Raw genomic sequence first — 18,313 nt, forward strand, 5'->3', positions numbered from 1 at the left:
AACACACGATGGGATGAAGTCAAAGTGGCCACTGTTGAATTTGCTAGCTTGATCTTTGTGGGAACACAAGGGTTAAGTAAGTTAAACATATTAAATGGCCAATTCACTTGTACAAATAAACATTTAACTGACATTGCTATGGAATATCCTGTGTGCTGCATATCGAAGACAAGATATGAACAGTAAATGACCAAAGGCCTGGAATTACAAGAAGGCAGGACATGGATCATAAAAATGAGTCTTTAATTACAAGAGATTATGTACGGGTGAGGCTTGGAATGTAGAAGCAATTGCAATGTGTGTGCGGAGTCGTGTGCAATGAGATGTGGGTATAGGAAAAGATATTGATCACACACAGTGATTGATCATGCAGGGAAAGACCCGAACACTGAGCCCAGTGACATGGTGCACGAGGGAAGAGTGACGGTCAGTCCTGGATAAAAGGGGCTCCCTTTCCTTTATCTGACACTGCAGTCCAGATACCCGGGTCAGCTATTGGAAGAAGATCCCTCCTGAACGACTGATCATCCATCAGTGGGAACTTGGTGAGATTAAAGACACAGACTAGGTGAGAGTCTGTGGGAATCATTTGCAGTATTGATTTTTCCAGGAATATTCACTGGGATTTTAGTGCTGTTTTACTGGAATTCTATGTATCCTAACCTATGTGGAATATTTAATCTTTTCCTTATCGGATCGAATCTTTAGTTAAGTAGGACTAGACCTGAGAATAATTGTTTTTTTAAGTTGTTCTTCCGACAAAATGAGTGAAAATCGATGTGCAGCATCCCATCATATAATATACTTTGCTGTCTATGTTGCCTGAATACAGACATAAAATAACCATAAATGTTCCTATTTATTCCGGGACAGACAGGTGAAGTGTTTATTTTCTCGATGATTTAACTCGAACCCTAATGATAACCAACATGGTGAGAGAGAGTGATAGGCAGGGAGAGAGAGAGGAACAGTGGTAGAGTAACAGATAGATAGGGAGAGATAGAAACGGAGTGAGAGCAGAGAGATAGTGAAGGATAGAGACAGAAGCATAGAGGTAGAAAGTGTCAGTTTATCGTGAGACACTTTTGAATCAAGGGGACGGGAGACAGGCTGTGTGGGGATCCTGGGGTGATGTACTGGGACCAGTGACAGAGCCACATACTCTTCCTGTCTACATATAAAGTGCAGGGAGCTCCCTCTGCATATCAAATGGATGCAGCTCACCCTCTGTGTAGAAAATGGTGGGAGCTCTCCATCTGTGTATAAAATGGTGGGAGCTTTACATCAGTGTAAAAAATGGAGGGAGCTTATCTTCTGTGTATAAAATGGAGGGAACATCCCCTCTCTGTACAAAATGATGACAGCTCTCCCTCTACATTTAAAATGGAGGGCGCTCCTCCAATGTGTATAAAATGGTGGGAGCTCCCCCTTTACAAAAAAATGCAGGGGAAGCCCACAGACATCTCACCCTTTTTAACTCACTTTTTAACCATTTTCTTACCAGAGACAGGGTTCGTACAATATAAACAGAAGCATGGTCAATTCCGGTCTTAACTGGTGCATTGATAACTGAGACTAATGTAAAAGGTATAGGGGATGCAGCGGTCTCGAGTACAAAAGTCAGGAAGTGATGCTAATCCTTTATAAAATAATAGTTTATCCTCGTTTGGAGTATTGTCTCCAATTCTGGACACTACACATTAGGAAGGACATAGATGCTTCGGTCAATGTACAGAAAAGTTTTGCTAGCATGGTTCTAGGGGTGATACGCTGATAGACTGGAGAAGCGGGCGTTGTTCTCTTTATGGTGGAGAAGTTTAAAAAGTGATTTAATAGACGTGTTTAAAATCATGAAAAGTTTGGATAGCGTAAACAAAGAGAAACTGTTTCCAATGGCTGAAGGATCAATAACCAGAGAACGTAGACTGAAGGTGATTGGCAAAAAAAAAAGAGGCAACATGAAGGAAAACCGTTTCTTTTTAACAATACTCGCTTTGGGTTTGAAATGCACTGTCTGATGGTACCATGGATATTGATTCAATAGTATCTTTCAATAGGAGAATTGGATAAATAACTGAAACAGGAAAAGAATGAAGTGTTGGGGAAGAACAGGAGAGTGGCACTAAGTGGACTGCTCTTCAAAGGAGCTAGCACAGATTCAATGGATCGAATCACCTCCTACTGTGTTGTACTACTCTTTGATTCTATAGTCATCTTCTGAGAGAGACAGAGATAGACGGGGTGAGGGAAAGAGAGGGAGAGAGATAGACGGGGTGAGGGAAAGAGAGAGAGAGAGGGATAGACGGGGTGAGGGAAAGAGAGAGAGAGAGAGATGGGCTGATGGGGATAGAGAGAGACAGGGTGAGGGAGAGAAAGATACCTGTGATGGAAAGGAATAGAGAGAGAGACAGGCTGAGAGAGAGAGACACACACACAGTCAGGGAGAGGGCGAGGAATAGAATGTCTCCTCGGGATGGGATTTGCTCGAGGGGCCGAACAGCCTCCTCCTGTCTTCCTAAGGTCTTTATTAATATTACATCCTGATATAAACAAGGCCTTGGTCATTTTTTAGCAAATGAAATGCAAGTAATTAACAAGTTCTCCTTTAAAATTATTAATTCGAATTCACAATAGTATTTGTGTGAATTTGGGGTTGACAGATAATATGCTGTTTATTAACATCACTGAATAAATTAATATTGAAAGATTCAATGTCATTTTGTTCCCATCCTTGTTCAAAGTCCTACTGATTCCCTCGAAGTTCTAACCCGAAGGAGCATTTCTGGCAGTGCGGGGTCCCTTTAAGAGGTTGGGACTGACTCTCTCCCTCCTCCCTCCACCCCCCTCGGGGTCACAGTGCTGGGTCAGGGGTCACAGACTGTACAGACACTGGGATTGACCAATGACCCCTGACCCCAAAGGCAAGAAAAGGAAAGCAAAAATTCTCCTGGTCCCTGTGAAATCAGATTGACAATAAGTTTAAAACCCGAGAGTGAGATATAAAAGGAGAAAAGAGAGATTATGATGTTTGTAAAAACATTATTTAAACAGAAGGAAGTATTTGTGTTTATCTGTCTAAGTTGGTCAATGTGAATATATGTGTCTCTGTGTGGGTTTTTCTCTCTCTCGATCAGTGGGAGTGGATGTGCCTGGGTGTGGATTTCTATGTGTGTGTGTGTGTGTGTGTGTGTGTGTGTGTGTGTATGTGTGTGTGTGTGTGTGTGTGTCTGTGTCTGTGTGTGTCTGTGTGTGTGTCTGTGTGTGTGTCTGTGTGTGTGTGTCTGTGTGTGTGTCTGTGTGTGTGTGTGTCTGTGTGTGTGTGTGTGTCTGTGTGTCTGTGTGTGTGTCTGTGTGTGTGTGTTTGTGTGTCTGTGTGTGTGTCTGTGTGTGTTTTTATCTGGCCGTGTTAGTCTGTCTGTGTTTACTTGGCTGTCTTTGTGTCTCTGTCTGTTTGTGTTTCCAATTCTGGATGTGAGGGTGGGCGAGGACACTAAGGACATACTCTAATCTCTTATTAAAGATCTTTCACCTTAACAACTCCAATAAATATACAGAAATATCCTGCACAAAATATCAACCAGTTGTATCTTAATACTTGTCAGGACAAAAGTTCCCCTCTCAAACACGGCCTATGAATGGTTTATATGGGCTGATGATACAAAGATAGGTGGTACTGTAAGCTGTGAGGAGGGCACAAAGATACTGCATTGGCAGATGGACGGGTTAAGCGAGTGGGCAAGAAAGTGGCTGCTGGAATATCATGTGGAGAGATGTGAGGTTCTTCACTTTGGCCAAAAGAATAGAAACAGAGAATATTTTTTAAATGGTGAGAAACTATTAAATGTTGGTATTCAGAGGGATTTGGGTATCCTTGTACACAAATAACAGAAAGTTAACATGGAGGTACAGCAAGTGGAGTGTTGGCCTTTATTGCAAGGAGGTTAGAGTACAAGAGTGAGGAAGTCTTGCTGTAATGGGACAGGGTTTGGTGAGCCCACACCTGGAGTACTGTGTACAGTCCTGGTCTCAGTACTGAAGGAAGGATATACTTGTCTTAGAGGTGAGGAGGAGAGGGAGGGAGATACAGGGTAAGGGGGAGAAAGAGAGAGGGGGTGAGGGGGAGAAAGAGAGAGAGGGGTGGGTGAGGAGGAGAAAGAGAGAGAGAGAGACCGGATGATGGAGAAGGCAAGAAATAAAAAGTCCCAAAGCTGCTGCACAGGGTCCATTAAAAAGCAAAATCTGACACCAAACCCATATAAATTGAGATTAAAAGCTCGATCAAAGAGGTTAGTTTTAAGGAACATCTTGAAGCAAGTATGAGAGGTCGAGAGGCGGAGAGGTTTAGGGAAGGAATTCCCCAGTATTAACAGGCAGTGACATTAATTCCTGATTGTCGGTCGAGATTTGTTAGGAAAGGTTATTAATGTTTACGGAGCCGAGACAGCTCAATGTGGATAAGGAGCAAATCAGCCAAGACCTGAGTGAATGGCGGGACAGGTTTGAGGGGCCGAATGGCCTTCTCCGTCTTCCTAAGGGCTTTAATAATATCACTGCCAATGCATTTCTGTTTGAAAAAGGAAGTGATGTGAATCCTTTATAAAATAATAGTTTGTCCCCAGCTGAGGTGTTGTGTCCAATTCTGGGACCACACTTTAGGAAGTACATGGAGGCTTTGGTGAATGTACAGAAGAGATTTACTAGAACGGTTCCTGGATGAGATTATTACAGTTACACTGATGGACTGGAGAAGCTGGGCTTGTTCTCCTTAGAGCAGAGAAGATTAAAAGGAGATTTCCCTTTCGTGAAACCATGTTGACATTGTTTGATTGCACTATGTCATATTTCTCAAGCGTGTGCAGGTACTGAGGGACCTGGAGGATCACGACCAGTGATCTTTGAAGGCGATAGGATATATTAAGAGAGTAATTCATAAGACGTATGCGATCTTAGTCTTCAGAGAGACAAAGAGAGAGAGGGAGGGAGCGACGCGCAGAAAGATGGAGGGAGAGACAGGGAGAGACAGGCAGATTTGAGGAGAGATTTTACATCTAACCGTGTTAAAAAAATATCAGAAAGATCAAAATCTGAAAAATATGGCCACACACAACAACTGAAGTCACACACCATCCTCACTTGGAACTATATTGCACTTCCTTCACTGTCACTGTGTCAAAAATTTGGAACACCCTCCCTAACAGCACTGCGGCTGTACCTACCCGCCATGGAGTGCAGTGGTACAAGAACATGGCTCACCACCACCCTCTCAAAGGGCAATTAGGGATGGGTAATAGATGTTGGCCTTGCCACTGACACACATGTCACTTGAATCAAATTAATTTTAAAAACACAGAAAATTGACACTAAGCCACTTCAGAACTGTCACAATATTAAACAACGGGCTTGGGGGAATTCCTGAACAGTCAGATTGATAGACTCAGGGCCTGGGGGAAACTCTGAATTGTCACAACTTTAAAGATAGGTCCTGGAGGAAATACTGAGCTGTGACAACTGTAAACGTAGGCCCTGGGGGAAATACTGAACTGTCACAACTGTAAACACAGGGACTGGGGGAAATACTGAACTGTCACAACTTTAAAGATAGGTCCTGGAGGAAATACTGAGCTGTCACAACTGTAAACACAGGGACTGGGGGAAATACTGAGCTGTCACAACTTTAAACATAGGGACTGGGGGAAATACTGAACTGTCACAACTGTAAATACAGGGACTTGGGGAAATACTGAGCTGTCACAACTTTAAACACAGGGACTGGGTGTAATACTGAGCTGTCACAACTGTAAACACAGGGACTGGGGGAAATACTGAGCTGTCACAACTTTAAACATAGGGACTGGGGGAAATACTGAACTGTCACAACTGTAAATACAGGGACTTGGGGAAATACTGAGCTGTCACAACTTTAAACACAGGGACTGGGTGTAATACTGAACTGTCACAACTGTAAACACAGGGACTGGTGGAAATACTGAGCTGTCACAACTTTAAACACAGGGACTGGGGGAAATACTGAACTGTCAGAACTTTAAACATAGGGACTGGGGGAAATACTGAACTGTCACAACTTTAAACACTGGGACTGGGGGAAATACTGAACTGTCACGACTGTAAAGACAGGGACTGGGGGAAATACTGAACTGTCACAAATTTAAACACAGGACCTGGAGGAAATACTGAGCTGTCACAAATTTAAACACAGGACATGGAGGAAATACTGAGCTGTCACAAATTTAAACACAGGACATGGAGGAAATACTGAGCTGTCACAAATTTAAACACAGGACATGGAGGAAATACTGAGCTGTCACAAATTTAAACACAGGACCTGGAGGAAATACTGAGCTGTCACAAATTTAAACACAGGACCTGGAGGAAATACTGAGCTGTCACAAATTTAAACACAGGACCTGGAGGAAATACTGAGCTGTCACAAATTTAAACACAGGACATGGAGGAAATACTGAGCTGTCACAAATTTAAACACAGGACCTGGAGGAAATACTGAACTGTCACAACTGTAAACACAGGGCCTGGAGGAAACACTGAGCTGTCACAGCTGTAAACACAGGACCTGGAGGAAATACTGAGCTGTCACAAATTTAAACACAGTTCCTGGATGAAATACTGAGCTGTCATAACTTTAAACAAGGATCCTGGAGGAAATACTGAACTGTCACAACTTTAAACACAGGGCCTGGAGGAAATACTTAGATGTCACAACTGTAAACACAGGTCCTGGATGAAATACTGAGCTGTCACAAATTTAAACACAGGTCTTGGATGAAATACTGAGCTGTCACAAATTTAAACACAGGTCTTGGATGAAATACTGAGCTGTCATAACTTTAAAAAAGGGTCCTGGGGGAAATACTAAACTGTCACAACTTTAAACACAGGGCCGTGAGAAAATACTTAGCTGTCACAACTGTAAACACAGGGCCTTGAGAAAATACTGAGCTGTCACAAATTTAAATACAGGTCCTGGATGAAATACTGAGCTGTCATATCTTTAAGACCGCAATTGTTGACAACGCGATCGGTAGGTGGCGCTGTTTTGGCACATGCGCAAATACAGCATGTGCCACGAAAACGTCACAACTTGCGACTGTGGCAGCTGCCAGGACGAAAGATGGCGCTGCTCAAAGAATCACAGAGATGAAACCTGAAAAACACGTGGCAGAATTCAATGGCCGGAGTGAGAGAGTGGAGCGGGCCGGGGAGAGCTGCGTGGGGGCCGGGGACAGCATCGCGGGGAGACCAGCGATGGCGGTGCCGGCGGGCGAGGGGGGGGAGGGAGAGGAAGAGGGAGGGGGGAGAAAGAGGGAGGGGGAGGGGGGAGAAAGAGGGAGAGGGAGGGGTGGAGAAAGAGGGAGAGGGAGGGGGGAGAAAGAGGGACAGGGAGGGGGGAGAAAGAGGGAGAGGGAGGGGGAGGGGGTAGAAAGCAGGAGAGGGAGGGGGGAGAAAGAGGGAGAGGGAGGGGGAAAGAGGGACGGGGAGGGGGGAGAAAGAGGGAGAGGGAGGGGGAGAAAGAGGGAGGGGAGAAAGAGGGAGAGGGGAGAAAGAGGGAGAGGGAGGGGGAAGAAAGAGGGAGAGGGAGAGAAAGAGGGAGGGGGAGGTGAGAAAGAGGGAGAGGGAGGGGAGAAAGAGGGAGGGGGAGAGGGGGAGAAAGAGGGAGAGGGGGAGAAAGAGGGAGAGGGGGAGAAAGAGGGAGAGGGGGAGAGAAAGAGGGAGAGGGGGAGGGGGAGAGAAAGGGGGCAGGGGGAGGGGGAGAGAAAGAGGGAGAGGGGGAGAGAAAGAGGAAGGGGGAGAGGGGGAGAGAAAGAGGGAGAGGGGGAGCGAAAGAGGGGGAGGGGGAGAGAAAGGGGGGAGAAAGAGGGAGAGGGAGGGGTAAGGAAGGGGGGAGGGAGAAAGCTGGGGGGAGAGGGAGGAAGGGGAGAGAATGGGAGGGGAGCAGCGGAACGGAAGAGGAGTGCCTTTTTCAGTGCATGCGCCATTAACACAACAGCAAAAGACTTACTGGCCAGTGCCTGGACCCGGTGACACCAAGGTCTTCACACGCTCGCTCCCCGCGGCTCTCTGAGGCCTCTCGCTTCCGGCCCTCTCCATTCAGCCGTTCCCTCCAGCTGCGGATGCCCAATCCAGTTGCTTTCTCCCCTACCCAGTTGCTTTCTCTACATCTCCACAGTTCTTCAGGCATTGCAACTGTTTGGTCCCTGCATTTTGCATACTCCCTCTCCCCACCCCTCCCCGCTCTCCCCACCCCTCCCCCTCTTCACCCACCCCTCCCCCTACCCCACCCCCACTATAGTTGAATATCTGAAGTGCAGTTGCAAAGTCGGGGAAATAGCATGCAAAACAAAACCTCAACAATTCTGTGTTTAATTATTGAAAAGTTTTATTAAGTTCATTAAGTATCCGAGGAACTGCTGTGCATGGATACATGAGTGTTGTGTCCAGCATTCCCGTTAGACAGACAGGCCGAGTCTCTGCTATGCACAGCTAAAGAGATTGTTCCTGGAGAGCCTTGTGGTGAATAAACGCTTGGCTTTCTCTTCCACTACTGTATTGTCCATGTAAAGAAGGCAAAGTCACAAGAGTCTGAGCTCAGTCCATTCTTGGTGAATGTTCCCCAAGCGCATTCCAATGTGCATTCCCAATTCATCCATAAATGCAATGTTCCTTTCCACATCGTGACGAGCTCCGCAGCATGATCCAGTTGCCTTCGTTGCTTGAATGCTGACCTTAAGTCTCAAGGATTGTTTTCTCGACGGCATGTTTTACATGGATAGAAGAAAAGCAAATCAGAGTCAGAGCTTGCCTCCCTCCATCCACTGAAATTACTGTTGTGCACACCTTTTTAAGTTCTGCAGTGAAGGCACCAATTGATAACGTCGCCAATGAAGCACTTATTACCCACCTCAGATGCAGGAATCAGCATATCCTTGCGTCCTCTCCCGCACTGCCACCTTTGCTTGAATGCCGTCCTTAAGTGTCAAGGATTGTTTTCTCAAGGGCACGTTTTACATGAAAGAAAATAAGGAAAGTACATCAGTGTCAGAGCTTCCCTCCCTCCAATGAAATTACTGTTGAGCATGCTTTGTGTTCTGCGGTAAAGGCATGTACTGATAACACCGCCAATGAATCACTTAGTACCCACCTCAGCTGTAGGAGGCAGGATGATGTTACTGCCCCTATCTCGTGATGGTTCAATGCTGCTCTCAGGAAAAACATGAATGATGTGAGGGTGCTGGAAAAGAAGCACATTTCTTTTGGGCTATGAACATAAAGCTGGCCATTTAGCCCAGCAGTTCCCTGCCAGTGGTTATGTTACTCGTGCGTCTTTCCATCCATTCCCATTTAATCCTGCCTACGACTATCACCAGTTGCGTTCACAGCAAGAGCATTCACATTTCTGCTACCACTGGACACGGCATGCTTGTTTCTTTTAGTGCTCAGTCTCTTCTTGCTGGATGTTCCCCAAGTGCTTGACCCCTTTGGACGCCCTCTCTGCTTGACAGGCAGCAACTGGCAATTGCGGAGTCTCACAAGGCTCTGCATGGTTGTTTCAACGTCGGATGGGGAAACAGGTGGCTGTGTGTCCATGAGCACTGCCCTGATGGGTGTCGGAGCAGGTAACTGTGTGCCCATGAGCACTGCCCTGATGGGTGTAGGAGCAGGTAACTGTGTGCCCATGAGCACTGCCCTGATGGGTGTAGGAGCAGGTGACTGTGTAACTGAGCAGCAAGGAGAGGGTACCGCAGGTAGGGGAAGTGGAGATTTGAACAGGCAGGCATATGTATGGTCCATCAGATCATTAGGCCAGGGGATGAGACGCTCGGGATCCAGGGTTTGTGACACGTGACTGATGTCCAGCACGCGGCCACCTCCATCCGAAGGTGCTTCCGGGCAATTGTTGGGCATAGTAAATGGCTCCATCTCATCAGCCAGTCCTGGCTGCCAGCGGAGAGTCTGTTTCCGCAGCCAGTCCAGTCTCCTCATGAATGCTGCCGTTCCACTCTGCAGAACGGCCTGTTGTAGCTGGTACAATTGATCTGAAAGCAAGCGGTAGTTTTCATTGTGGCTGAGGGGCCTTGGCTGTTCCTCTGCAATCACAATGGCAGCAGCCATGCCTGTCATCGTTGGTGTCTGAGATGCATGCCAGCGACAATTGGAAGCGAGCCTGTCCAAAGGCAGACCCAGATGCCTCTGCACAACAACAGCATGTTTGCCAGGCAACAAAGTCTGAATGGAGAAGATGCAGCTGCAGGTAGCCGGGCCATCATGTATCTACAGTGTGTACTGTTTGGCGCCAGAAATCACAGTCACTGTGCCTTCATCCTGCTACATGCGGTGGCCCAGACAATGGAAATGTTTTCCGAGCAACTCACAACAGGGACTGGAGAGCATGCGGTGGCCCAGACAATGGAAATGTTTTCAGAGCAACTCACAACATGGACTGGAGAACATGCGGTGGCCCAGACAATGGAAATGTTTTCAGAGCAACTTACAAAGGCAGAGCAACTTACCTTGGAACAATCTCCTGTGTCAAATAAAAATGAAGCACGTCTCCAAAACGAATAAATAATTCAGATAAAATGCGAGAAAATGCCCGGCGAAACCTCCCCTCCTTCCACTTTCAAAAAGTCGCGCCGAAGCTTTGACGCATGCGCAGAGGACAAACTGGCGCGTCGGCGAGGAAGACGAAATAACGCGATGACGTCAACTGCGCATGCGCACAACAATGATGGCAGGCAGTACCGCAGCGCATGCGCAGTGATGAAGAGACTGTGTGCGCATGCGCGTACCGCGTCGTCTGCGCAAAGCGGTCCTGGTAAGCCAGACCGCAGCGCATGCGCAGGGGGCATGAGACCGTCTGCGCATGTGCGCACCGCGGCGCATCCTGATGACGTGTACGATTAAGTAGCGTTGTCATGAATTACTTTGTTTTGTTTTTAGTGATGTCCACTAGAGAAGAAAATATCCTGGTATGGCCTACATGTGACTCCTGATCCACAGCAATATGGTCGCCACTTAAGTGCTCTTTAAAATTGCCTATCTAATGACTCAGTGCAAGAGCAATTAGGGATGTGAAATAAATGCTAGCCGAGCCAATGATGCTCACATCCCACAAACGAATAAATATAATGTAGGCCAGACAAGGTAAGAGTAGCAGATTTCTTTCCCTAAAGGGACATCCGTGCACGAAATGAGTTTTAACATCACTCAAAAATGCTTCATGGTCACCATTACACTAATTTCTTTTTAATTCCAGGTTTATGAATTGAATTCAAATTGCACCATCTGCCTTGGGATTCGAACCCATGGCCCATGAGCATTAGCCTGAGCTCTGGATTACTAGTTCAGTGAGATTACCACTACGCCATACCTCCCCAAATTACTGTAAATCCTGTAAGAAAGAAGGTTTGTTTTTTGTCTTGTCCATCTTGAACTTTTGCTTATTTGTCTTATCTTTAATCAACGCTATAACTTCTTCGTATTTCTCCTCGAAGACCCATTTAACATCTTTATAAGACATGACTTTATTAATTTGCATTACATATTCTCGTGTAAATGCCTTTGGGTACATTAAGGTCGCCACACCCTCCTAAAGCGGGTTCCCTCTCAAAACCTGTGTTGGCCAGTCTCGCGATCCAGAGATCCTTCCATTCTTCCCAAAAGTGTTTGGAATGTGCCAAGTCTCAGAATGTAAGATTCGAGAAGATGGTGGTTGATAACCCCCTTCTAAGGTGAAAACAGATTTGGCAGCACAAAGCTTGTTGTGAATCGACTTAATTGAGATAAAGGCAAAGACAAGTTAGTTCAGTTTTAAGATAAACCATAGTCACAAGCTCAGGCAATAATTAACAGTCTAACACAGATCCTACCCATATTTGAGACTGGAAAACAGAGCGCATAACTCTTTTTCTTGCAGCGTTTGGTCTTCAAGTTTTTGGTAAGTCTAGCTTTCTCTGGTCTCCTGTTGTTCTCAAATTCTCTGCCGTACAGTGTCAAAGACAGGACTTCTTTTATCCTGGCAGCTTTCCAGTTAACTATCCCCTCTGCAAATCAGTGACTAGTTTTGTATTAAAGGATGTCTTTTTTAACCAACCAAGGATCATGATCTGATGGTTGCTAAACGTTCCAATTTTCACAAGTGTTGTGTTGATTACTTTACCCAATGCTCTTACATTTCTAGTTTCCTTATCTGAGTAAGAGACAAATCTAGATCGATGCTGTTTCCACTGTCTGCTCTCATGGTCTCACCCTTTTGCAAATAAGCATTTCAAAACATGACATAATCTCCCAGAATCCGTATAACTTGATATCTTGTCTCTACTGTGCCCTATTTCTCAAGTTTCCCCACTTTACCAGACTACAAGGAAGGGTTCTAATAAAGCTAAATGTTAGTTTATAACAAAAAATCAATTGTTAGTTTATGATATCTAGATTTTAACAATTAGTACACTGGTTAGTAGATTGTAGTAACCTAATAATCCTACACAGATGAGTGATTGAGCGTTTTCAGTGCCTAATGTGCTGAGGCAGGGGCAGAGGACAAAGATGTTCGGGGGGTGAAAGTGGCGTCATTTCTGCTGAATCCAATATGAAGTCAGAAGCTCAGGTCAGGGATGAATAGGGATCGTATTTTACACAACATCATATTCAGCCTGATGCAACAGCTAAGAATGACGATGGAATCAATGGAAAGGGTTTGGTGTTTGTGGTAGAGCCAAAGGTGGATGCTTCACTCTGCCCCATGTATAATTGGAGGAAATTGCAGCTCATGGGAAACAGACTGCTAGAGTCTGATAAAACAGAGGCAGTGGAGGGTCGAGAGAGACGATGGAGAGCTGGAAATGGGGGTTGTCAGCACCCATGTGGAAGCGAACCCCATATCTGTAGATATTGTCGCCAGCGGGCAGTGTGTAGATGCGGAAGAGGAGGGAGCAAGAATGGATTGATTCCAGAGGTAACAGTGCTGGTGTGGGAAGAGAGGCCATGGCTGGAGATGCTCTGGTTACAATCAGATCCGTAATATTGGAACCAGGCGGGGGCAGTTCCACTGAAAGTTACCAATGACAGAGGTATGGTAAGATCACGGATGGATTTGCTGCATGTTTGGAGCAGTGACTGGAGATGAGGAGTGGTGAGGACATGGAAAATTTTTAATCCATGGGAAGAATTATAAATTGAAGTACTTAGAGGACTGGGATCCAATGCAGGTCAGTTAGGCTGAAGATGTTGGCGAGCTGGACTTGACGAGGGTTGGACATGGAAGCAGGGATTTGGAGCAGTTGATAGTGAACGAATGTGGAATATGAGTCTCCGGTCAGAGGTGAACTAGAGGAAAGGAGTAAGGAGTTGGCAAAATTCTAATTTTCCCAGAGGCATTAACCACAGTAAAATAAACAGGTAAATATCTACAGTGAAATAGCAGAGAGAAGATTGTCTTTTATTCTTTCATGTGATGTGGGCTCTGCTGAAAAGCTCATCATTTGTTGTCTTTGACAACTTGCTGGGCCGTTTCAGACGTCAGTTAAGAGTCAGCCGCATTGCTCTGGGTCTGGAGCCACATGTAGGCCATACCAGGTAAGGATGTTAGATTTCCTTCCCAAAAGTATTGAGCGAAACAAATGGGTTTTTACAGCAATCGATGATTATTTCATGGCACATTTAAATAGAATAGTTTTCAATTGCAGACTTTTGTTAATTAATTGAATTTAAGTTACAGCAGCAGTCATGGTGGTATTTGAACCCTGTCCGCAAGCTTTTAGGTTTTGGGCTGTGGGCGAAGTCATTGGGGCTCTGGGTTGCTAGTCCACTGTTATTATGATTCCGTGACTGCCTCCCCAATGGACGTGTACAGTGTCTGTAACCTAATATCACCCACAATAGTTTTTAGGCTGCAAACCTGAATGTGGTCCCGAATCAAGGACTCAAATTTCATATTTTAATTGGGAAAAGGCAGGAACAGAGTGAACCAGAATTGCTTTTGTCCCTGGATTCAGGGTACACTACAGGCAGATCAGCGACATTTAACAATAGAAAAGCCAGGAGTCAACAAGATTAAAACAATAATATGGAAAATGAATGTTACGCCTCTCATAATTGTAATATCCATCCAGTATATTATATTCAATGCGAGAAGTATAACAGGCAAGGCAGATGAACTTAGAGCTTGGCTTAGTAATTGGATCTATGATGTTGTTGCTATTACAGAGACTTGATTGAGGGAAGGACAGGATGGGCAGCTAAATGTTCCCGGATTTAGAAGCTACAGGCGGGAAAGAGGGGGATGTAAAAGGCGTGGGGGAGTTACATTACTTGTTCAGGAGAATATCACAGCTGTACTGCGGGAGGACACCTCGGAGGGGACGTGCAGCGAGGCAAATGGGTGGAGCTCAGGAATAGGAAGGGTGCAGTCACAATGTTGAGGGTTTTCTACAGGCCTCCCAACAGCCAGCAGGAGGTAGAGGAGCAGATATGTGGACAGATTTTGGAAAGATGTAAAGGTAACAGGGTTGCTGTGGTGGGTGATTTTAACTTCCCTTATACTGATTGGAACTTAGTTAGTGCTAGGGGCTTAGATGGGGCAGAATTTGTAAGGAGCATCCAGGAAGGCTTCTTGAAACAGTATGTAGATAGTACAGCTAGGGATCGGGCCATACTGGACCTGGTATTGGGGAATGAGCCTGGGCAGGTGGTCGAAGTTTCAGTGGGGGAGCATTTAGGGAACAGTGACCATAATTCCACAAGTTTTAAGATAATTGCGGATAAGGATAAGAGTAGTCCTCGGGTGAAGGTGCTAAATTGGGGGAAACTAATTATAACAATATTAGGCAGGAACTGAAGAATTTAGATTGAGGCGGCTATTTGAGGGTAAATCAACATCTGACATGTGGGAGCCTTTCAAACGTCAGTTAATAAGAATCCAGAACTATAATGTTCCTGTGAGGAAGAAGGATAAGTTTGGAAAGTTTCGGGAACCTTGGATAACGAGGGATATTGTGAGCCTAGTCAAAATGAAGAAGGAAGCACTCATCAGGGCTGGAAGGCTAGGAACAGACGAATCCCTTGAGGAATATAAAGACAGTAGAAAGGAACCTAAGCAAGGAGTCAGAAGGGCTAAGAAGGGTCATGAAAAGTCATTGGCAAACAGGATTAAGGAAAATCCCAAGGCTATTTATACATATATAAAGAACAAGAGGGTAACTAGGGAAAGGGTTGGCCCGCTCAAGGACAGAGAAGGGAATCTATGTGTGGAGCCAGAGGAAATGGGCGAGGTACTGAATGAGTACATTGCATCAGTATTCACCAAAGAGAAGGACTTGGTGGATGATGAGCCTAGGGAAGGGAGTGTAGATAGTCTCAGTCATCTCATTATCAAAAAGGAGGAGGTGTTCGGTGTCTTGCAAAGTATTAAGGTAGATAAGTCCCCAGGGCCTGATGGGATCTACCCCATAATACTAAGGGAGGCAAGGGAAGAAATAGCTGGGGCCTTGACAGAAATCTTGCATTCTCATTGGCTACAGGTGAGGTCCCAGAGGGCTGGAGAATAGCCAATGTTGTTCCTTTGTTTAAGAAGGGTAGCAAGGATAATCCAGGAAATTATAGGCCGGTGAGCCTTACATCAGTGGTAGGGAAATTATTAGAGAGGATTCTTCGGGACAGGATTTACTCCCATTTGGAACAAATGGACTTATTAGCGAAAGGCAGCATGGTTTTGTGAAGGGGAGGTCGTGTCTTACTAATTTGAGTGCGTTTTTTGAAGAAACGACAAAGATGATTAATGAAGAATGGGCAGTGGATGTTATCTATATGGACTTTAGTAAAGCCTTTGACAAGGTCCCTCATGGCAGACTGGCACAAAAGGTGAAGTCACACGGGATCAGAGGTGAGCTGGCAAGATGGATACAGAACTGGCTCTGTCATAGAAGACAGAGGGTAGCAGTGGAAGGGTGCTTTTCTGAATGGAGGGATGTGACTAGTGGTGTTCCACAGGGATCTTTGTAGTAAATATAAATGATTTGGAACTAAATCCCATTTCATATTCCATTCCCTACACTCGCCACAAGACAGAAAATACATTTTATATTCATAGCACAAAGCACAGAAATGATTTTAACTCTAAATATTAGATTATATTTCAGTGATAATCTGATCTATTACGGTGGAGCTTTGAGAGAGGGGACAGTAACTGCAATAAGATGGGGACACCAGCTGATGGAGCTGGCGAGACGGAGCAGTAACTGCAATGAGACAGGGACACCAGCAGATGCAGATGGTGGGAGGAGATTGTTGCTGTCGGGAGACCGGGACACCAGCAGTTTAACAGGGAGCCTAGCAGATGGAGATGGAGAGAGGGGGCAGTAATTGAAATCAGACTGGGAAACCAGCAGATTGAGATGGTAAGAGATCGCAAAACTGCCTTGAGACAGGGGCACCAGCAGATGGAGATGGTGAGAAGAGATACTTACTGTCGGGAGACAGGGGCGCCTGCAGATGGAGGTGGTTGGAGCCGACAGTAACTGCAGTGAGAGAGGGAGACCAGCAGATGTTGTCTTTGAGTTCGACCAATACCTGCAATGACGCAGGGACAGCAGCAGATGGAGATGGTGCGATTGGGCAGTAACTGCAGTGGAACAGCGACACAAGCAGATGGCAATTGTGTGAGGGAGCAGTAACTGCAGTGAGACAGGGACACCAGCAGATGGCGAGGGAGAGAAGGGGCAGTAACTGTATTGAGACAGGGACACCAGCAGATGGAGATGATGAGAGAGGGAAAAAGCTGCAGTGAGACAGGGACACCAGCAGATGGAGATGGTGATGGTATATACATTTATGAGTAGCCTTGATAGGATAGGTTGGAAGAAACTTTTTTCACTTAGTAGAGGCGTCAATAACCAGGGGTTATAAATTTAAGGTAAGGGGCAGGATGTTTAGTGGGGATTTGAAGAAAAGAAATTTCACCCAGAGGGTGGTTGTGATCTGGAACACTGCCTGAAAGAGTGGGAGCGGTAGGAGCCCTCACAACATCTGAGAAGTATTTAGATGATCGCTTGAAATGCCATAGCATACAAGGCTGCGGGCCAAGTGCTGGAAAATGGGATTAGAATAGATGGGTGCTTGATGGCCAGCACAGATACGATGGGCTGAAGGACCTGTTTCTGAGCTCTATAACTCTATGACTGCAAGACAGTATCTTGGGTTTTATTAATAGGTGGCCTAGAGTATGAGAGCAGGAAAGGTATATTGAACTTGTATAAGACACTAGTTCAGCTTCAGCTTTAGTATTGTGTCCAATTCTCGGTGCCGCACTTGAAGAAAGATGTGAGGGCATTGGAGACAGTGCACGAGAATTCACGAGAATGGCTCCAGGGTTGAGGAATTTCAGTTCTGAAGATAGATTGAAGAAGTTAGGGCTGTTTTCCTTGGAGAACAGAAGGCTGAGATGTGACTTAATAGAGCTGTTTAAAATCATGAGAGGTCTGTAAAGAGTAGATAGAGAGAAACAGTTCCACCTCGTGAAAGGATCGGGAACGAGAGTCCAAAAATTTAAATAATTTGGTAAGAGAAGCAAAAGTGACACAAAAAAAAGCTTTTTCACACAGCGAGTGGTTAAGGTCTGGAACACGCTGCCTGAGAAAGTGGTGGAGTATATTTCCATTGAAGAATTCAAAAGGAATTAGACAGGCAGAGGAAAGAAAATGAAAACTGTGCAGGGTCACAGAGAGAATGCAGGGGAATGGGACTGAGGGAATCACTCTTTCAGAAAGCCAGTGCAGACATGATGAGCCGAATGGCATCCTTCGACACTGAAACAAATCTGTAAATCTGTGAATTTGTGAATAGGAGCATAGGAACATTAGGCCATTTAGCCCATCGAACCTGCTCCACCATTCAATACGATCATAGAAAAAAGAACAAAGAACAAAGAAAATTACATGGCTAATCATTCAATTTGACGTCTTTTGCACATGCGATCCTCATATCCCTTTATGTTATTTGTATTTAGAAATCTTTCAATCTCTGCTTTAAAAATACTCAATGACTGAGCTTCCACAGCTCTCTGGAGTAGAGAATTCCAAAGATTCAGAACCCTCTGAGAATAGAAATTTCTCCTCACCTCTGTCCGAAGTGACTTCCCCCTTCCTTTGAGTTGTGTCCCCTGGTTCTAAACTCCATGTGCAGTCTCACCAAGCTTCGATACAATTGAAGCAAGACTTCACTACTCCTCCCGTGATAAAAGCTAACATACCAGTAGCCTTCCCAATTGCTGGCTGCACCTGCCTCT

The sequence above is a fragment of the Heterodontus francisci genome, unplaced genomic scaffold (genome assembly GCF_036365525.1).
Source record: "Heterodontus francisci isolate sHetFra1 unplaced genomic scaffold, sHetFra1.hap1 HAP1_SCAFFOLD_97, whole genome shotgun sequence".
Lineage (NCBI taxonomy): Eukaryota > Metazoa > Chordata > Chondrichthyes > Heterodontiformes > Heterodontidae > Heterodontus > Heterodontus francisci.